This window comes from Mustela nivalis (genome assembly GCF_964662115.1).
Source record: "Mustela nivalis genome assembly, chromosome: X".
Classification (NCBI taxonomy): Eukaryota; Metazoa; Chordata; class Mammalia; order Carnivora; family Mustelidae; genus Mustela; species Mustela nivalis.
Genome location: NC_139040.1, coordinates 95,538,951 through 95,556,283, shown reverse-complemented (window position 1 = coordinate 95,556,283; position 17,333 = coordinate 95,538,951). Strand labels below are relative to the sequence as shown.

The 17,333-nt window shown below is 41.5% G+C and overlaps 1 pseudogene across 1 annotated transcript; it reads right to left on the bottom strand.

Moving 5' to 3' along the window:
• Positions 1-15,372: 15,372 nt before the first annotated feature.
• Positions 15,373-15,985, bottom strand: LOC309856737 (adenosine 5'-monophosphoramidase HINT1 pseudogene; annotated as a pseudogene). The gene has a single exon. The product of its transcript is annotated as an adenosine 5'-monophosphoramidase HINT1 pseudogene (transcript).
• Between the last annotated feature and the right edge of the window lie 1,348 nt (positions 15,986-17,333).

Below are 17,333 nucleotides of genomic sequence, written 5' to 3'. Positions count from 1 at the left end.
GACTCTACTTAAGACTCTTTCTCCCTCTCCCTCTGCCCCTCCCCCCCCCAAAATAAGTAAAGAAATCTTTATTTTTTAAAAAGATTTAATTTATTTATTTGACAGAGAGAGAGATAGAGAGAAAGGGAGAGAGAGAGAGATACAGTGAGAGAGGGAATACAAGCTGGGGGAGTGGGAGAAGGAGGAGCAGGCTTCCCGCCAAGCAGGGAGCCCAATGTAGGGCTCAATCCCAGGACCCTGGGATCATGACCTGAGCTGAAGGCAGACACAACCAACTGAGCCACCCAGGGGCCCAGTAAATGAATCTTTAAATAATTGCATATGCTTACCTGTTCCTCCTTTCTTTACCTCCTCTGCTGAGCTGGCAGTCAGCTACAGAGCCAAGCTCCACTTTCAGCTTCAGGTCCAGCTGGCTCGAGGGAGCTCCAAGTACGTCTCATTTTCTTTCTGGGATCAGTGACTAGTGAAGGCATGTCTTTCTCCTGGGGTCTGAAGCCCAAGCATGTAAGCCAAATCATACAGGCACATTTCAATCCCCTGCTCAAGTCACATTTGTCATTGTCACTTTGGTGAAGCATGTCACATGGCCAAATCTAAAGTCATAGTGTGAGGAAATACAGTCCATGGGAAGAACCACAGAACCATACAGCAAAAGTCATAGGGAGACATGAAGAATGAGCATCAATAATCAGAAAGCTTCCCCTGATGACACCCTAAGATACTAATCCCACTTCTAGATATTAAATCTCAACCCATAATCATAACTTATAGCCAGCCTGGGTCATTTATCCACAACTCTTTTTAGGGCTGCAGAAGCTACCCTTATCTTTCCACCATCAAGAAGTGTGAAGCAAGATTTTGGAGGACAGGTCCAGAGAGTATTTGAGTGGTGACCAAAAAATATCTTAAATCTGGGGTCCCGGAGTGGCTCAGTAAGTTAGGCATCTGACTCTTGGTTTTGTCTCAGGTCATGATCTCATGGATCATGAAATCGGCAGCATGGCTCTCTGCTCAGCAAGGTGTCTACTTGAGATTCTCTCCCTCTGCCCTTCCCTCTCTTCTCTCTCTCTCAAATAAATAAATCTTTAAAAAAATATATCTGAGAGGTGCCTGGGTGGCTCAGAAGGTTAAACATCTGCTTTCAGCTCAGGTCATGATCCCAGGATCCTGGGATAGAGCCCAGGATCCCACATTGGGCTCCCAACTCAGTGGGGAGTCTGCTTCTCCCTCTGTCTCTGTTGGCTTCTCCCCCAGCTTGCACTCTTTTTCTCTCTCTCCCAAAATGAATAAACAAAATCCATTGTGTGTGTGTGTGTGTGTGTGTGTGTGTGTGTATTTCTGAAGGTCACATCACTTTCAGCCCTCTCTCCAGAATGGGTTCCCGGTAACAACTTCTCTCTGCACACAATCCAAAGAGATTTACACAGTTTTCTTCCCTATTTGTCTTAATCCTTAATCCCCAAGAGCCCAGATATCTGAAGATAGATAGCAGATCAGGCCCCTTGCATGACTGCATTTGATACGTGCTATAAACGGATCCACCAAGGAAGTGAAGAGTTGTTGACTCTATTATAAAAAAGAGTTGGAGGGCTCAGTTTACTTTTTATTCATTATTGGATTTCATAATAGCGGACAGTTCTACGCTCTGTCATAGATTATTTGCTTTTCTAAATACACTTTTTACAGTAAATTAAGAACCATTTTACTCAATAGGACACTTTCTGAATTTCCAGTGGGAGTATTCTTGCCCAAAGGGGAACAAGTATTGTCAAAGTTGTCTTCATGAATTGCCCTTGAGGTCAAATTAAAAACAGCCTTTGGAGCTCAATTACAGAATCATAGAAATCATAGGCCTTGAAGGAAAAATAGCTCTTTTACTTCCTAGAAAAACAGTCAAACTTGAACTTCTAAAGGTTGAGCTAGAGTGAGAATGATGAAAAGACTATTTCCTCTTTTATTCCTGGGCTGGATTCAACTAAAAAAAATGGACGAATATTGCAACAGAAGTGGCCCTAAGAGGGGCAGTTAAGAGCCGTGGGGAGAGAAAAGAATTAAAAAACATGGTGACTGCTCTTCAGAATCCGTAATTACATACTGGAAACTATGAGAAAAAAAATACCAGACTGTATACTGAGTCCAGAATTTCTTAAACTTGAATATGCATAAAAATCACCTCTCATTCCAAAGTTCTGGGGGTGGGGCCCAAGATTTTGCATTTCTGGCAAGCTCCTAGGTAATGCTAGTGTTCCTAGTCTGTGACCCATACTTTGATTAGCAAGTTTTAGTTGTGGAACATACTGGAATCTTGTGTAAGAACATGAAGGTGAGAGATAATGAAGGTAAAAGTGGTGAGGAGTTCTTCACAGGGGAAGTAGGTACAGAGGAAGATTCTGGAACAATGTACATGTAGCAGAGTCCAAATTTCACAAAAGATTCTCACTTACAAAGGTTTTGTGAGGAGACTAAGAAAATCCTAGGGTGAATTATAAACATGGTACCCCTTAACTCAGGTTTGTTCATTCAAATTCTTACTAACTAGGTAAAATATAAAATTGATTCTGTTCCCATCCAAGAAGATAGAGTATTAATATGAAATATATCTATATTGATATTGATATCTATACATATATATCTATACATATATACATATCTATACCTATATGTATATAATATATATAATATCCATATAATATGCATATATGAGATATATAGAAAGCTATACATATCTATATTATACATAGATGTCATACATATTTATTATATATAACACATACTTAATATAGATATATTATCTCTATTCCTTGCTGATCTGTTTACATGGACTGTTGTATAAGCTACAACTGCCATGGGCCTTGCTACCCACCTAAGACCCGTTACCATCAAATAAACTTTTTTTTTAATTTTTATTTATTTTTTAAGTTTCTTTTCAGTGTTCCAGAATTCATTGTTTATGCACCACACCCAGTGCTCCATGCAATACATGCCCTCCCTAATACCTACCACCAGGCTCCCCCAACCTCCCACCTACCAACCCTCCAAAACCCTCAGATTGCTTTTCAGAGTCCACAGTCTCTCACGGTTCGTCTACCCCTCCAACTTCCCCCAACTCCCTTCTCCTCTCCATCTCCCCATGTCCTCCGTGTTATTCCTTATGCTCCACAAATAAGCGAAACCATATGATAATTGACTCTCTTTGCTTGACTTATTTCACTCAGCATAATCTCTTCCAGTCCCGTGCATATTGATACAAAAGTTGGGTATTCATCCTTTCTGATGGAGGCGTAATACTCCATAGTGTATATGGACCACATCTTCTTTATCCATTTGTCCGTTGAAGGGCATCTTGGTTCTTTCCACAGTTTGGCGACCGTGGCCATTGCTGCTATGAACATTGGCCCTTCTTTTCACTACATCTGTATCTTTGGGGTAAATACCCAGTAGTGCAATTGCAGGGTCATAGGGAAGCTCTATTTTTAATTTCTTAAGGAATCTCCACACTGTTTTCCAAAGTGGCTGCACCAGCTTGCATTCCCACCAACAGTGTAGGAGGGTTCCCCTTTCTCCACATCCTCTCGAACACACGTTGTTTCCTGTCTCGTTAATTTTGGCCATCCATCGTGAATGGTCAAATAAACTTCTGAATTTGAATGGTGTTTGGCGGGGACTGTCTACTAAGAAAGAGTGATAGATTTCATAAGCTGTGTTTCAAGCTTCATAATGTGCTTCCCCAAAAGTTATGTGACTTGGGAAATTACAAAAGAAAACTGGAGAGAACAGAAATGATTTAAAAATACAGAAAGGTTTTGTTGATTTTTATTTTTTTTTCTAGAACATTGACTCTGTTTAGCCCTTGGAAGGGAATTAGAAAGTGAATCTGTTTCTTTATATTATTTGTATTAGTAAAAACACCAGCTTTTCCCTCCATCACACACACTAAAAACATAGAGTAAATATTTAAAGAATATCAGTGTGAAGAAGCCCTAATTTATTACCCAGTCGTCTTTCCTAAAGAAGAAGGATTTAGCTTGGTTGAAGGGAAGAGCTTTTTAGGCAGGAGGAGAGTTCAGGCAGCGGTGGTAATACTGTTTGCTTAGAGCTGGAAAGGGGCTGTGGAAAGTAATATTGCCAAGGCAGGTTGGGGCCAGATGGTAGGGAACCAGCTGAGGGCCTCGCTAAACGGTCTGGCCACTCTTCTTTAGGTAAGCACATTTTTGACCCAGAGATGAAATAAAATATGAAAAGGGCCATATTGAAGTACTTCATAGTTGGCACTTGGCAGTGCTTTCTCTGGGCCATTCACCCACCTGACAGCTCCTCAGGGAGTTCTAAGCAAGGTTCTCTAGGGAGAGATGTCCAAGTTCAAGGTAAATGCAATTGCAGCCGGCTGAGAGGCTAATCCCCAGGGCCTTGGGATGAAACTCAACCCAGAGACTTCTCAGGGAGCCCCAAAGCCTTGGAGAGTAACTGGTCCTGAGAGAGGCAAAATGCCCAATGGGTCCCTGAGACACTGGGGGAGGGCTTCATATTTTTCTCATTAACTTATTCATGACATGAAGTATTATGTCTTGCTGAGGATGGTGGAAAATATTTCACTGAAGCCTTAAGTTGGAAAAAAAAGTTAAGAGGGTTTTTTTCCTCTTTATGACCCCAGGCCAAAGAAAAAGTTTGTCACTGAATGTTTATGAGAGGAGTAAAGCCAGAAGAGCAGACACGGCCAAGTCCCTCTGACTCATTACTGCGCGGTAGGAGCAGCACGCTCAATTAGTAGGCAATATAATTTACCTAGCCCCCAGGGTCAGAGGTGGCAGGGTGTGGCAGACAGTAGTGGGGCAGGGTGGGGGGCGGAATGTGGGAGCTGGGTGGCAATTAGAATTTTCAAAGTTGTAAATTTACCCAAGAGTGAGATAGTAAGGTGACCCCTCTGAGTGAAGCCAGGTCTCCATGGCCACCCATCCCTTCTGAGCTCCAACGGGCCACTTGTCAGACCCCGCTGTCTCTGGGTGAGGTATGAGAAATGTGAGAATCCTCAGATCATAAAAAGGGGGAATAAGTCAGCTAAGAGTGTCAGGACACAGCAGAGGTAGACATTTAGTGCTGGGACTCCACCGGCCGGGGCCATGCTCTGCTCACTCTTGAAGGCACCAGCTTCTTCCCACCCCCCACTTCCCTCCCACTGGGCGCTGCCCAGTATGAACACCAGCTCTGGACTGAATATGCTTCTGCTTCTGCCCCAGGAGGGCTGTCAGTGATGAACAGCATTCTTACGGAGATCATCTTGATTATTGTGGTTTTGCGTGCGCCATTGGTATTTTACTCTGACATGCCCGTTCATTCTTTTCTCCATGTATTCCCTCATTCGGCTAAGACTGTGTACACCCTTGCTGTGTGCCAAGTGCTATAAAGGCATGGAGGAATACAATGTCAGGAAAGACCCAGGCCTGCCTTCAATGGGCTTTCAGTAGAGAGTGTCCAGGGATAGTCTGAAAGTGTTGAGTTCTAGATTATTCCAGAATGGCCCATGCAAGAGTCCACTCAGGACCACATGGAAACAAAATGTCCTCCTCAGGCCAGACTGAATTTCCCTTCTGGCTTGGACTGCCCAAGAAGTCCCTGACTGTTCTGTGGTATGAGAGGAGGAGGTTTGGTGGAAATTAGTCCAGAACTTTCTTTGTGTCATCCTGTATGAGTAATGAGATGTTTGTCTTTCTACATGAACACTCAGAATTAAACCTGGACCGAGGTCTATGAAGCTTCACTTCCTCTTCTGACCAAGCCTGAGCATTATACACCCCAAACCTTGTGCCATACTGACACTCAAAGCTTCTTTGTCCTGTATTGGCAGTCCTGTCAGAAGAGAGCACAGGCTCCTCACGGTAGATATTGTGACTGCTTGATGGTGAAACTGGGAAATTCCAAGAGTGATGGGCTGATTTTCTTACTTGAAAAATAAAAATAGCCCATTTATTACAACATCCCTGAATAGGGATAGGTGTTTCAGAAAAACTGTTCAAGTTCCTTCTTAATGTGACAAGAACTTTTCTGAGGTACTAATTTATATCCTCCCTCTCCTCATATGTCTTTTCCCTTCTCCCTTTCCTGTTCCCAGCTGGAAACTGCTCCTACCTGGGCTTCTTCACCTCAGGGGCAGTTGGCAGTGGAGACAACTGAGGTTGACAATGTGGCATGGCATGGGGGTCACAGGAGAAGAGGAGAGTGTGCATTAAGGCAGTGACCTGGAGAAAAAAGAGCCAGAGAAACCGAAAAGGGGCCACATTTTGTGGTTTCTGAGAACAGAGGAGACCTGGGGATTAAGCCAAACAAACCTCAGGAGAGGACTGTGGGGTGCTGCAAGGAGGCTTCCTCTGGCCGTGGGGGGCTCCCATTCTCAAGAAGATTGCTGTGCTCCAAGCACCCCAGGGAGGAAATGGGAGCATGGAGGCTGTGAGGAGGGACTTCCCAAATGTAACAAGTTCAGAGAGTTCACCTGACGACTTAAAGGTGTGCACATGCGTGTCTGTTCATGTGCAATCCCAGATGTCTTGTCACGTGTACTACCACAGGACCTTTGCATCACCCTAGGAATAATGGTAGCTCCTAAAGATTTTGATTTCCTATCAAGCCAGTATGATGGTATTATAGTAGAAATTAAACTGATTTAAGTAAAATTAAGATTTACAATATTTCTACAGCCCTGAGGGTATCTACTGAGCCGTATCTGCTCTTCTCCCTAGATCCTTCTCTCCTTACCTATTTTGGTTGGGGCGGGGTGGGGGGGTGGGTATCAGGCCTGGCATGCAGACCTATCTAGCATAAAGCCTGCTCCTATGAGGTAGAAAGCCTCTCCTGAATAAAAGCTTTTCTGGAATAGAACCCTCCAAAATGTACATGTACATTCTATGCTCCATGACTCCTTTATGGTTGTCGCCGTCCTCCTCCTCCCTCTCCTCCTCCACTTCCTCCACTTCCTCCTTCCTCTCCTTCGCTTTCTCCTCCTCCTCTTCTTCTCCTCTTCCTCTTCCTCCTCCTCCTCCTCCTCTTCCTCTTCCTCCTCCTCCTCTTTCTTCTTCTTCTCCTTCTTCTTCTTCTTCTTCTTCTTCTTCTTCTTCTTCTTCTCTCACGCTCTTGCTCTCTCTCTTTCTCTTCTCCACCTTTTCCCTCTCCTTCCTTCTTTCCCTCCTGCTCTCCCTGCCTTTGGCTTCAGGGTTTATGCTCTTAACCATTATGCTATACTTCTTGTTGTCATTTTGAAATACCAAGAAAGGATCATCTGAGCTACCGTGGAAATATCTCTAAGACTCAAGGTGCAGAAGAGTATGTATGGAATGATTCTTTGTGTGTAAACAAGGATAGAAATCTGAATAGAAAGATAGATAGATATTGACTGACTGATTGACTGATTGATTTCTTGGTATATACCTAAATAATTTGGGGGGTGGAGAGGGAGAGACAAAAACATATTAACAGTAGTTGCCTTTGGGGAGAGACACTGGAGGCAAAATGGGAGAAATGCTCATCTTTAATTGTGTTCATCTCTGGGCTGCTTAAATTTGTGAACCTTGTATATACTTTACTTTTTCAAACTATCTACCAAGATTATATAAAAAGGGAGATTTATATGAAGCCTCTTTTTTTTTTTAACTTTCTTTTCTAAACACATTTGTGTACAAATAACTAATATATAGAGAAAAATACAAGAAAAATCTTGTACTATGCTTGTCAAATAATTGTAACATTGTGATTTCACTCCCTGCCATAGGGCCCGGGAATTCTGAGATGATCCTGAAGACACTCCCAGTGTCACGGTTGCCTCTGGCAGGGGGCTGGGTCCCGGCATGTTCTGGATGTGAAGAGGCTGGTGTAACAGATGGAGAAGACATCCTGTGACTTATGTAGCCTTCTCCCCCTAACCCCCAAAGTGCTCAAAGGTCCCTGGGAGGGATCTAGAAACTGCTGTGAGGTCTCAACCTCCCTGTGGACATGAAGCTGACATTGCTAAAAGCATTTTCAAATCAAAAAGGAAAACAACAATATTGACTGTGAAGCTGAATCAAGGTTAGGATTGGTGGTGTCTGAGAAATTCATATGCAATCTTGATGATATTTGGCCAGGAAGCCAGGAAGGCCCAGATCCTATTTATAACTGCCCCAGGCTCCTCCAAGGAGGACTCACCCTCAGGAACAGAGTGGGCAGACAGGGTAATGCAGCAGACCGGATAGCTGGAGCTTTGGACCCACACCCCTAAGGCAGAGGTTCTGATGAGGGCATCCAACAAAGATACAGATGTCCAGGTAGACGGAGGGAACAACCTGTCTTGGTTTGCCCCAGACTGTCCCAGTATCCCAGGAAAACCCCTCTGTTCCAGGTACACAGCAGTAGATGTACACCTTACCAGTGGGTGTCCTCATGGAACTCTAGACCTAGAAGGGAACGTGGTGACTAATGCAATTCTCAGTCTACCTGAAATTTAAGTAACAAGTTCATATTAGCTTCAATTTGTTTTATACGTAAAAGGAAAAGGGGTGTGTGTGTGTGTGTGTGTGTGTGTGTGTTCAAGAAAGAGAGAGACAAAGAGAAAGATTTAAAAAGAAGAAGGAAATTGCTTTGTTCATCCAACAGTGAGTTGCAGAACACCTACAGCATTCTGGAAACTGTGCTCAGTTAAAGACTTGTTGCAGTCTTCAGAAAGAAATCATTAGAATTTCTCTCATTTTTCATTTTTATTTTTACTTTTAAAAAATATTTTATTATTTATTTGAGAGAGAGAGGGAGCACAAGTAGGGCAAGGGGCAGAGGGAGAAGGAGAAGCAGACTCCCCTCTGAGCAAAAAGCCCAATGCAGGGCTTGGTCCCAGGACCCCAAGATCACAATCAGAGATACAGTCAGAAGCTTAACTGACTGAGTCACCCAGATGACCCATAGTTTTCATTTTTCAAGAGGAAGAGGGGTGCCGGGGTGGTTCAGTGGGTTAAACCTCTGCCTTCAGCTCAGGTCATGATTCCAGGGTTCTGGGATCGAGCCTCGCATGGAGCTCCCTGCCCAGCAAGGGGTCTGCTTCTCTCTCTCTCTCTCTGCCTGCCACTCCCCCGCTTGTGCACCCTCTCTTTCTGACAAATAAATAAATAAAATCTTAAAAAAAGTAAAGAGGAAATGAAATAGGCTTTGATGATAGTTAATATGCTGGCTGAATTGGCTTGTTCACACAGTAGGCACCGTGTTCTGAGGGAAAAGAAAGAGCTTCAAAATGCAATGGGGATAGAAAACAGATGGGTGGTTGCCAATGGAGGGCCAGAGGGCAGACTGGGGAGTGACTCTTTGGTGGGTACAATGCTGCTTTTGGGGGGTTCTAGAATTGGTGGTGATGGTTGCACACCATTATGAATACGCTACGAGCTGGTGAACTGTACGCTGGAAAATGGTTAAAATGGTCCATTTTGTGTTATTTGAATTTCATCTCAATTAAAAGGAAATGTAAAAATACAGTGGCATCTTCCCTTACTGACTTGCCATCTGTGCATTTTAAGGATTTACAGTTTGGATACTGGGCTAGGTGGTGGTGTGTAGTATAGTATCTTAAACAGCAGAATGTGTATAAAACTGCCTGATGGGATCAGCAAAACCATGAAAATGGCTTCCACGGTAGATGGAAGACTTATGGAAAAGCAATTTTAAAAGGAGTGAAACTAAACGATGAATTCTGAATTTTTCTTTTACTTTCGATAACAGTTCCAAATTTGCTGACTTTTCCTAGGATGACCGGTAAACATAATGTTTATTGTTTAGGAGAAACTTTATAAATGCACATAATCTAGCTCCTTGAGATTTAAAAATGGATATTTTTTTCAATGAGGGAGAGATTATTTTTTGAAACAAATCTATGCCATGGAGAGAACAGAGATGTTTGGAAGTTTCCTCTATTGTGTTTTTATTTTTATTAACATAGAATGTATTATTTGCTTCAGGGGTACAGGTCTGTCGTAGAAAACAGTGTGTTTGGGTGACACTTATAAAAGCTTTCTTACGTGCATACTTGTCAAAAACACAGCGATGAGATTTTTCAGTCTTGTTTACATTATCTTCCAAATAAAGAGATTTCTCAAACACGAATCTTCTGGTTGCTTTATTAGAACAATTCGATATTAAAAGATAGAAATTCACCAGCTAGTTTTCAACAAAAACCTTTGCATGACTGACATAGGGCTAGAAAAATAAAACAACTGTTATAATTAGTCAATGCAACCAATGATCTTCTTTTCTTTTCTTTTTAAAAAAAGATTCATTTATTTATTTGAGAGTGAGAGGGAGAACATTAGCATGGGGAGGGGAGGAAGAGCAAGAGAGAGAATCCTCAAGCAGACTCCCCGTTGAACATGGAGCTGGACACGGGGCTCAATCCCAGGACCCTGAGATCATGACCTGAGCCAAAACCAAGAGCCTGAGGGCTTAACAGAGTGAGCCACTCAGGCTCCCCTATTTCTTCCTTTTCCATGTATATATCCTTGCCAATGTCTTTCCCACCCATGTCAAACCGTTAAAGCCAAATTTTATCAAAACAAACTAAACACCAGACCAAAGTGGTAAACTAAGATTTTCAAGAAGTACAAAGCGTATTCAATTGCATTGCTCTCGCTTATAAAGTAAATTTAGTATGATCAAAGAGGGGTTTTGTTCATGTTTAATAATACAAACGAATAATAATGGGACATAATAAAAAGTCAACAATAATAAAAATTATTTTTTACCAACTGGGATTTATTCCAGGTATGCAAGGTTGAGTCATTATTTAAAAATCAGTTAATGTAATCAATCCATCACATCAACAAGCCAAAGCAGAGAAAACATATAATTATATCAGTATATGCAGAAAAAACATTTAATAAAATTCAACACCCATTTATAATTTAAAAGTCTTGGTAAACCAGGAGTAGAAATCTGATAAAGAACATCTACAAAAAGACCTACAGGGATGCCTGGGTGGCTCAGTTGGTTAAGCCGCTGCTGTCGGCTCAGGTCATGATCCTAGAGTCCTGGGATCGAGTCCTGCATTGGGCTCCTTGCTCAGCAGGGATCCTGCTTCTCTCTCTGCTTCTGCCTGCCGCTCTGCCTGCTTGTGCCTAATCTCTCTCTCTCTCTCTCTCACACAAATAAATAAATAAATAAATAGATAAAAGCTTAAAAAAAGAAAAAAAAAAAAACCTCCTACAGCTAACATCATACTTAATGGTGAGAAAATTAAAACATTTTCATTTAGTTCAGAAATAAGGCAAGGATGTCCTCTCTCATCACTCCTTTTTAATATTGTACTAGCAGCCCTAAATAGTGCAATAACAGAAGAAAAGGAAGTAAAAACTATACAGATTGGCATGGAAGAAATAAAACGATCTTTGTTTACAGATGGCGGTATTACCTACATAGAAAATTTGAGAGAACTCACAACTAAACAAAATAAGACAAAACCCCTCCTGGATGTAATAAGTGATTTCAGCAAGGCTGAAGGATAAAAGGTTAATATACAAAAGTCAGTGACCATTCTAAATGCCAGCAGTGAACAAGTGGAATTTGATATTAAAAATACAATACCTCTTGTGTTGGTGGGACTGAAAACTGATGCAGCCACTATGGGAAACAGTATAGAGGTTCCTCAAAAAGTTAAAAATACAATTGGCCTGTGATCCAATAGTCATATCATGGGGTATTTACCCAAAAAAATACTAAAACACTAATTCAAAGGGATACATGCACTCTTATGTTCATAGCAGCATTATTTACCGTAGCCAAATTATGGAAAGAGCCCAAGTGTCCACTGATAGATGAATGGATAAAGAAGAATAGAATATATATAGTGGAATATTACTCCACCATAAAAAAGAATGAAATCTTGCCATTCGCAGCAACATGGATGGAGCTAGAGAGTATAATACTAAGCAAAATAAGTCAGACAGAGAAAGACAAATACCATACGATTTCACTCCTATCTGGAATTTAAGAAACAAAACAAATAAGGAGAGGGAAAAAAGGGAGAGAGAAAGAGACAAACCAAGAAAAAGACTCTTTAAAAAAAAAAAAAAGATTTTATTTATTTGACAGACAGATCACAAGTAGGCAGAGAAGCAGGCAGAGAGAGAGGAGGAGGAAGCCGGCTCCCTGCTGAGCAGAGAGCCGGATCCCAGGACCCTGGGATGATAACGGGAGCTGAAGGCAGAGGCTTTAACCCACTGAGCCACCCGGGCACCCCAAGAATCAGACTCCTAACTATAGAGAACAAACTGATGGCTATTAGAGGGGAGGTAGGGGACATGAGTGACATATGTGATAGGAATTCAAGAATACACTTATGATGAGCACTGAGTAGTGTATAGAATTAGCGAATCACTCTGTTGTACACCCAAGACTAATATAACACCATATGTTAACTCTAATGGAATGAAAACTAAAAATGTAATGAAAAGGGGCACCTGGGTGGCTCAGTAGGTTAAGCATCTGCCTTTGGCTCAGGTCATGATCCCGGGGTCCTGGGATCGAGTACCATGTCCGGCTCCTTGCTCAGCAGGGATCCTGCTTCTCCCTTTGCCTGCCTCTCCCCCTGCTTGTGTTCTCTCTCTCTCTCTCTGACAAATAAATAATCTAAAAATAATAATAATAAAGCAAATAGAATAAAATTGTTTTGGTGTAAAAAGAAAACCACCAAACACAACACCACTTACATTAGCACCTTCAAAAACATAACACTTAAATATAAATCTAACAATATATATACAAGATCTATATGAGGAAAGCTATAGAATTCTGAGGAAAGAAATCAAAGAACTAAATTAATTGAAGAGATGTTTTATGTTCATGGATAAGAGCATTCAATCTTGCCAACATGTCAGTTCTTCTCAACTTGGTCTATAGATTCAACACAATCCCAATCCCAATCACAGAAAGTTATTTTGTGAATATCAACAAAATGATTCTAAAGTTTATATGGAGACACAAAAGACTCAGAATAGCCAAAACAGTATTGAAGGAGAAAGACAAATTTGGAAGACTGACACTATCCTGTTCCAAAACGTAACTATAAAGCTACAATAAGACTTCACAACAAGACTATGTGGTATTGGTGGAAGAACAGATAAAAAGACCAATGGAACAGAATAGAGAACCCAGAAATAAACGTACACCAATATAGTCAACTGATCTTTGACAAAGGAACATGGGCAATATTATGGAGAAAATTTCGTCTTTTCAACAAACAGTCCTGAAACAACTGAATATCCACATACCAAAACAAAACAAAACAAAAAAAAGAACCTAGACACAGACCTTATACCCTTTACAGAAACTAACTCAAAATGGGCCACAGACCTAGCCGTAAAATGCAAAGTTAAAAAAGTCCCAGGAGATAACATAGGAGAAAATCCAGATGATCTTGAGTTTGGTGATGACTTAGGTACAACGTCAAAGGTACAATCCATGAAAGAAATCATCGATAAGCTAGATTTCATTCATTCATTTCATTCATTAAAACATTTCACTCTGTGAAAGACACAGTCAAGAGAATAAGACAAACCTCAGGCTGGGGGAGAATAACTGTAAAAGACATACCTGATAGAGGACTGTTATCCAATATATGCAAAGAACTCTTAAAATTAAACAATGAGAAAACAAACACCCCGATCCAAAAATGGGCAAAATATTATTTTGTCTTGTTTTGTTTTATAGTAGCATTGGTGAAAATGGGTAAAGGAAACATGATACTTCTCTTTAGAATTTCTTATAAACGCATGTGAAAGTATTCTTACCTTAAAATTTTAAAATGTTTAATTTTAAGAAGTCTAAATAAGTAAATAAATAGGCAAAATATCTGAAAAGACATCTCATCAAAGACATACAGATGACACATAAGCATATGAAAAGATTCTCAATATCACATGTCATTAGGAAACTGCAAAGTAAAACAACACTGAGATGCAATGACACAACTAGTAGAATGGGAAAAATCCAAAACACTGACAGTACCATAACACCAAATGCTGGTGAGGATGTGGAGTAACAGGAACTCTCATTAATTGCTGGTGGGAATGCAAGATGGTGCAGCCACGTTGCAAGACAGTTTGGCAGTTTCTTACCAACGTAAAAATTGTGCTCCTTATTATTTACCCCAAAGTGTTGAGAACTCATGGCCATACAAAGCTCATACAGATGTTTACAGCAGCTTATTCATAATAGCCAAAACTTGTAAGCACCCAAGATATTCTTCAATAGGTTAATGGATAGAATGTGGCCCATCCAGACAATGGAATATTATCCAGCATTAAAAAGAAAAGAGCAATCAAGCTATAGAAAGATATGGAGGAAATGTAAATGCATATTTCTAAGTGAAAGAAGCCAATCTGAAAAGACTACACACTGTATACTTCCAACTATATGACATTCTGGAAAAGGCCAAATGATAGAGACAGTAAAAAGATCAGTGGTTGCCAAGGGTTAGGGGAGAAAGAAGGACGAACAGATCGGGAACAGGGGTTGCTTTAGGGCCGTGAAACTAGTCTATATGGTGCTATATTGGTGGACACCTGTCATTTTATATTTGCCTGAACCTATGAAATGTACCCAAGAGTAAACCCTAATGTAAACTGTGAACTTGATGGTGATGGTGTGGGTCAAGGTCGGGTCATTGATTGTAAGAAATGTACCACTCTGGTGTGGGATGTTGATAGTGGGGAGGTTGTACATGTGTGGGAGCAGGGGGTATATGAGAATGCTCTGACTTTTCTGCTCAAATTTTTTTAAAGACTTTTTAAAAAATTTATTTGACAGACAGATCACAAGTAGGCAGAGAGGCAGGCAGAGAGAGAGGGGGGAGGAAGAGGCAGGCTCCCTGCTGAGCAGAGAGCCCGATGCAGGACTTGATCCCAGGACCCTGAGATCATGACCTGAGCCAAAGGCAGAGGCTTTAACCACTGAGCAACCCAGGCGCCCCTTCTGCTCAATTTTGCTGAGAGCCTCAAGTTTCTCAAAAAAGCAAGTCTATTTAAAAAATGGAATGGCCAAAGCCAGTCTAGAGCTGTGATGTCTCAATTTCTTAATGTGCAACCGATCAGTAGAATATTTAGAGGGCAAAACAAAAGAATATTTAGAGTACACATCCTCAATAAATGCCTATTTATCTTTTATAAATTTTGTAAGTAGTGAAAATAATATTAACCACATTGTGTAAACTATAACAAATAAACTGAAAACAGAAATTTTTCAAAATTATTTTTAAAATATTGCCTATTTTATGCTTATATCACCCTTTCAGAATCTTAGTGCATGCTCATGGTATATATCATGAGGTAATCATGAATATAATTTATAAATGAACAAACACAATTCTGAGTGGACTCAGAATTTCTTTTTTTTTTCTTTTTTTTTTTTAACCATGCAACATTATCTTTTATTATGTATGGCTTTTAAAAATTATTTCCTCAATCTCTCCATACATAGGCAAAAGGAAGTATATTGTTTAACCTACAGAACTGGGAAATATTGACCACTGCTTAGAGGAGGGAAAATCAACCCTAAAACAAGCTTAACCAGGAGGCCAATTCATCTGCCAACCTCCAAGAACATGGAGATGAACATGATAGACAGACTGTCCCCCATCTGAACCTTCATTCACCACCATTCGATAACCCTTCTTCAGGCCCAAATCAGCAGCACATTTCTTGCCAACAATCATTAAATGTCCAAGAAGACTTTCATCATCATCTTCTGCTACAGAAATCTGGGATACATGTTTCTTGGGTATCACCAGAAAATGAGTTGGTGCTTGAGGGGAAATGTCATGGAAAGCAAGACACTGGTCATCCTCAAAAATGATTTTGGCTGGGATTTCCTTGCGAATGATCTTCCCGAAGATTGTGTCGCCACCAGGCCTCGTGGCCTGAGCCTTGGCGATCTCATCTGCCATCTCGGCCTCCCTCCCACGCGGCCGCCCCGGGCAGAAGCCTCAGAATTTCTTTATTGAGAAAGAAAGGTTTAAGTTCCATCAGAAGTAGAGCTGAGACAGAAAGCTGGGTGTAGGGATTTCATCTGGTAGGTGATCATGGAAGCGAGCACGAAGGAACAGGGAATGCGAGACGGAGTGAAAAGATAACGTGTTGTTGAGCTGGTTACCTCTGTGGGCAACACAGACCTTCTGAAGAATGGCCAACCGTGTCTCAGCACTGGAATTGTTTCTTCAAAAGATGGAAACCTGGAACGTTTCTCTTCTGACTCCCATCTCCCAGTGGGGGAGGGTCTTGCCCCACCCCCACCTTCCCATACCCCACCCCAGAGTGTTAACTTCACACACACACACACACACACACACACACACACACACACACAGGCTCACTCACACAAACTCCTATAATTCCACGCTGTCCTGGGTGGGCTGAGTTCCTGAAAGCAGACCGAAGTGGCTGACGCTGGGGTGTCACTTTGCCAAGGCGGAGCACCAAAAGCTCTTGCTGCAAAAACCTATGTTAAAACACAAGTTTAGAGCTCCCTAGTTTGTGGAAGGAACGAAGGTGGGATCCTCTCCCATCCTTTGAAGGCAGTACATTCATGCAGACGTCATGTTATCACACAACTGACTATGTCTGTTTGCACATATATTTCTGTCATTGTCCTGGGAGTGGCTCCAGGATGTGCTGGCATCGGACTGAGCCCAGTGAATACTCTCGATCCTTCACTTAGGGGCTATGGGACTCTCTGAGAAAGTTCTTTTCTTTTTCTCGTCCTCCATGTCACCTTCTGTACACTTGAGTTCATAAAGGCCTACCCAGAGGTTTAAAGATGGGATTAAAATGAGATAATAGGAGGGGGCGCCTGGGTGGCTCAGTGGGTTAAAGCCTCTGCCTTCGGCTCAGGTCATGATTCCAGGGTCCTGGGATGGAGCCCCACATCGGACTCTCTGCTCCACAGGGAGCCTGCTTCCTCCCCTCTCTCTCTGCCTGCCTCTCTGCCTACTTGTGATCTCTCTCTCTCTGTCAAATAAATAAAATCTTAAAAAAAAATGAGATAATAGGTGTGTAAAGTGCCTGGTACAAAGACACCAATCAATAAATAAGGTGGTTTTTTTTTTTCTCCTCTTTATCTGACTCTTCTACACCTGTACGCAGCAGACAGATAGCTTGGGAGTTAGAAGTACGAGTCGTAAGGCACAAGGACTTGGGTTCAGAGCCAGGCCCTGCTGAGTACCAATTTCAGAACTTTGGACGAGAACCTTTGAGTCTTGCTGAAACTCTAGTTTCTAGTGCATTAATCCCCCTCTCTGTGTAAGCATATGTAAAATGTTGAGCCTAATTTAATCTATCAGTACCTCG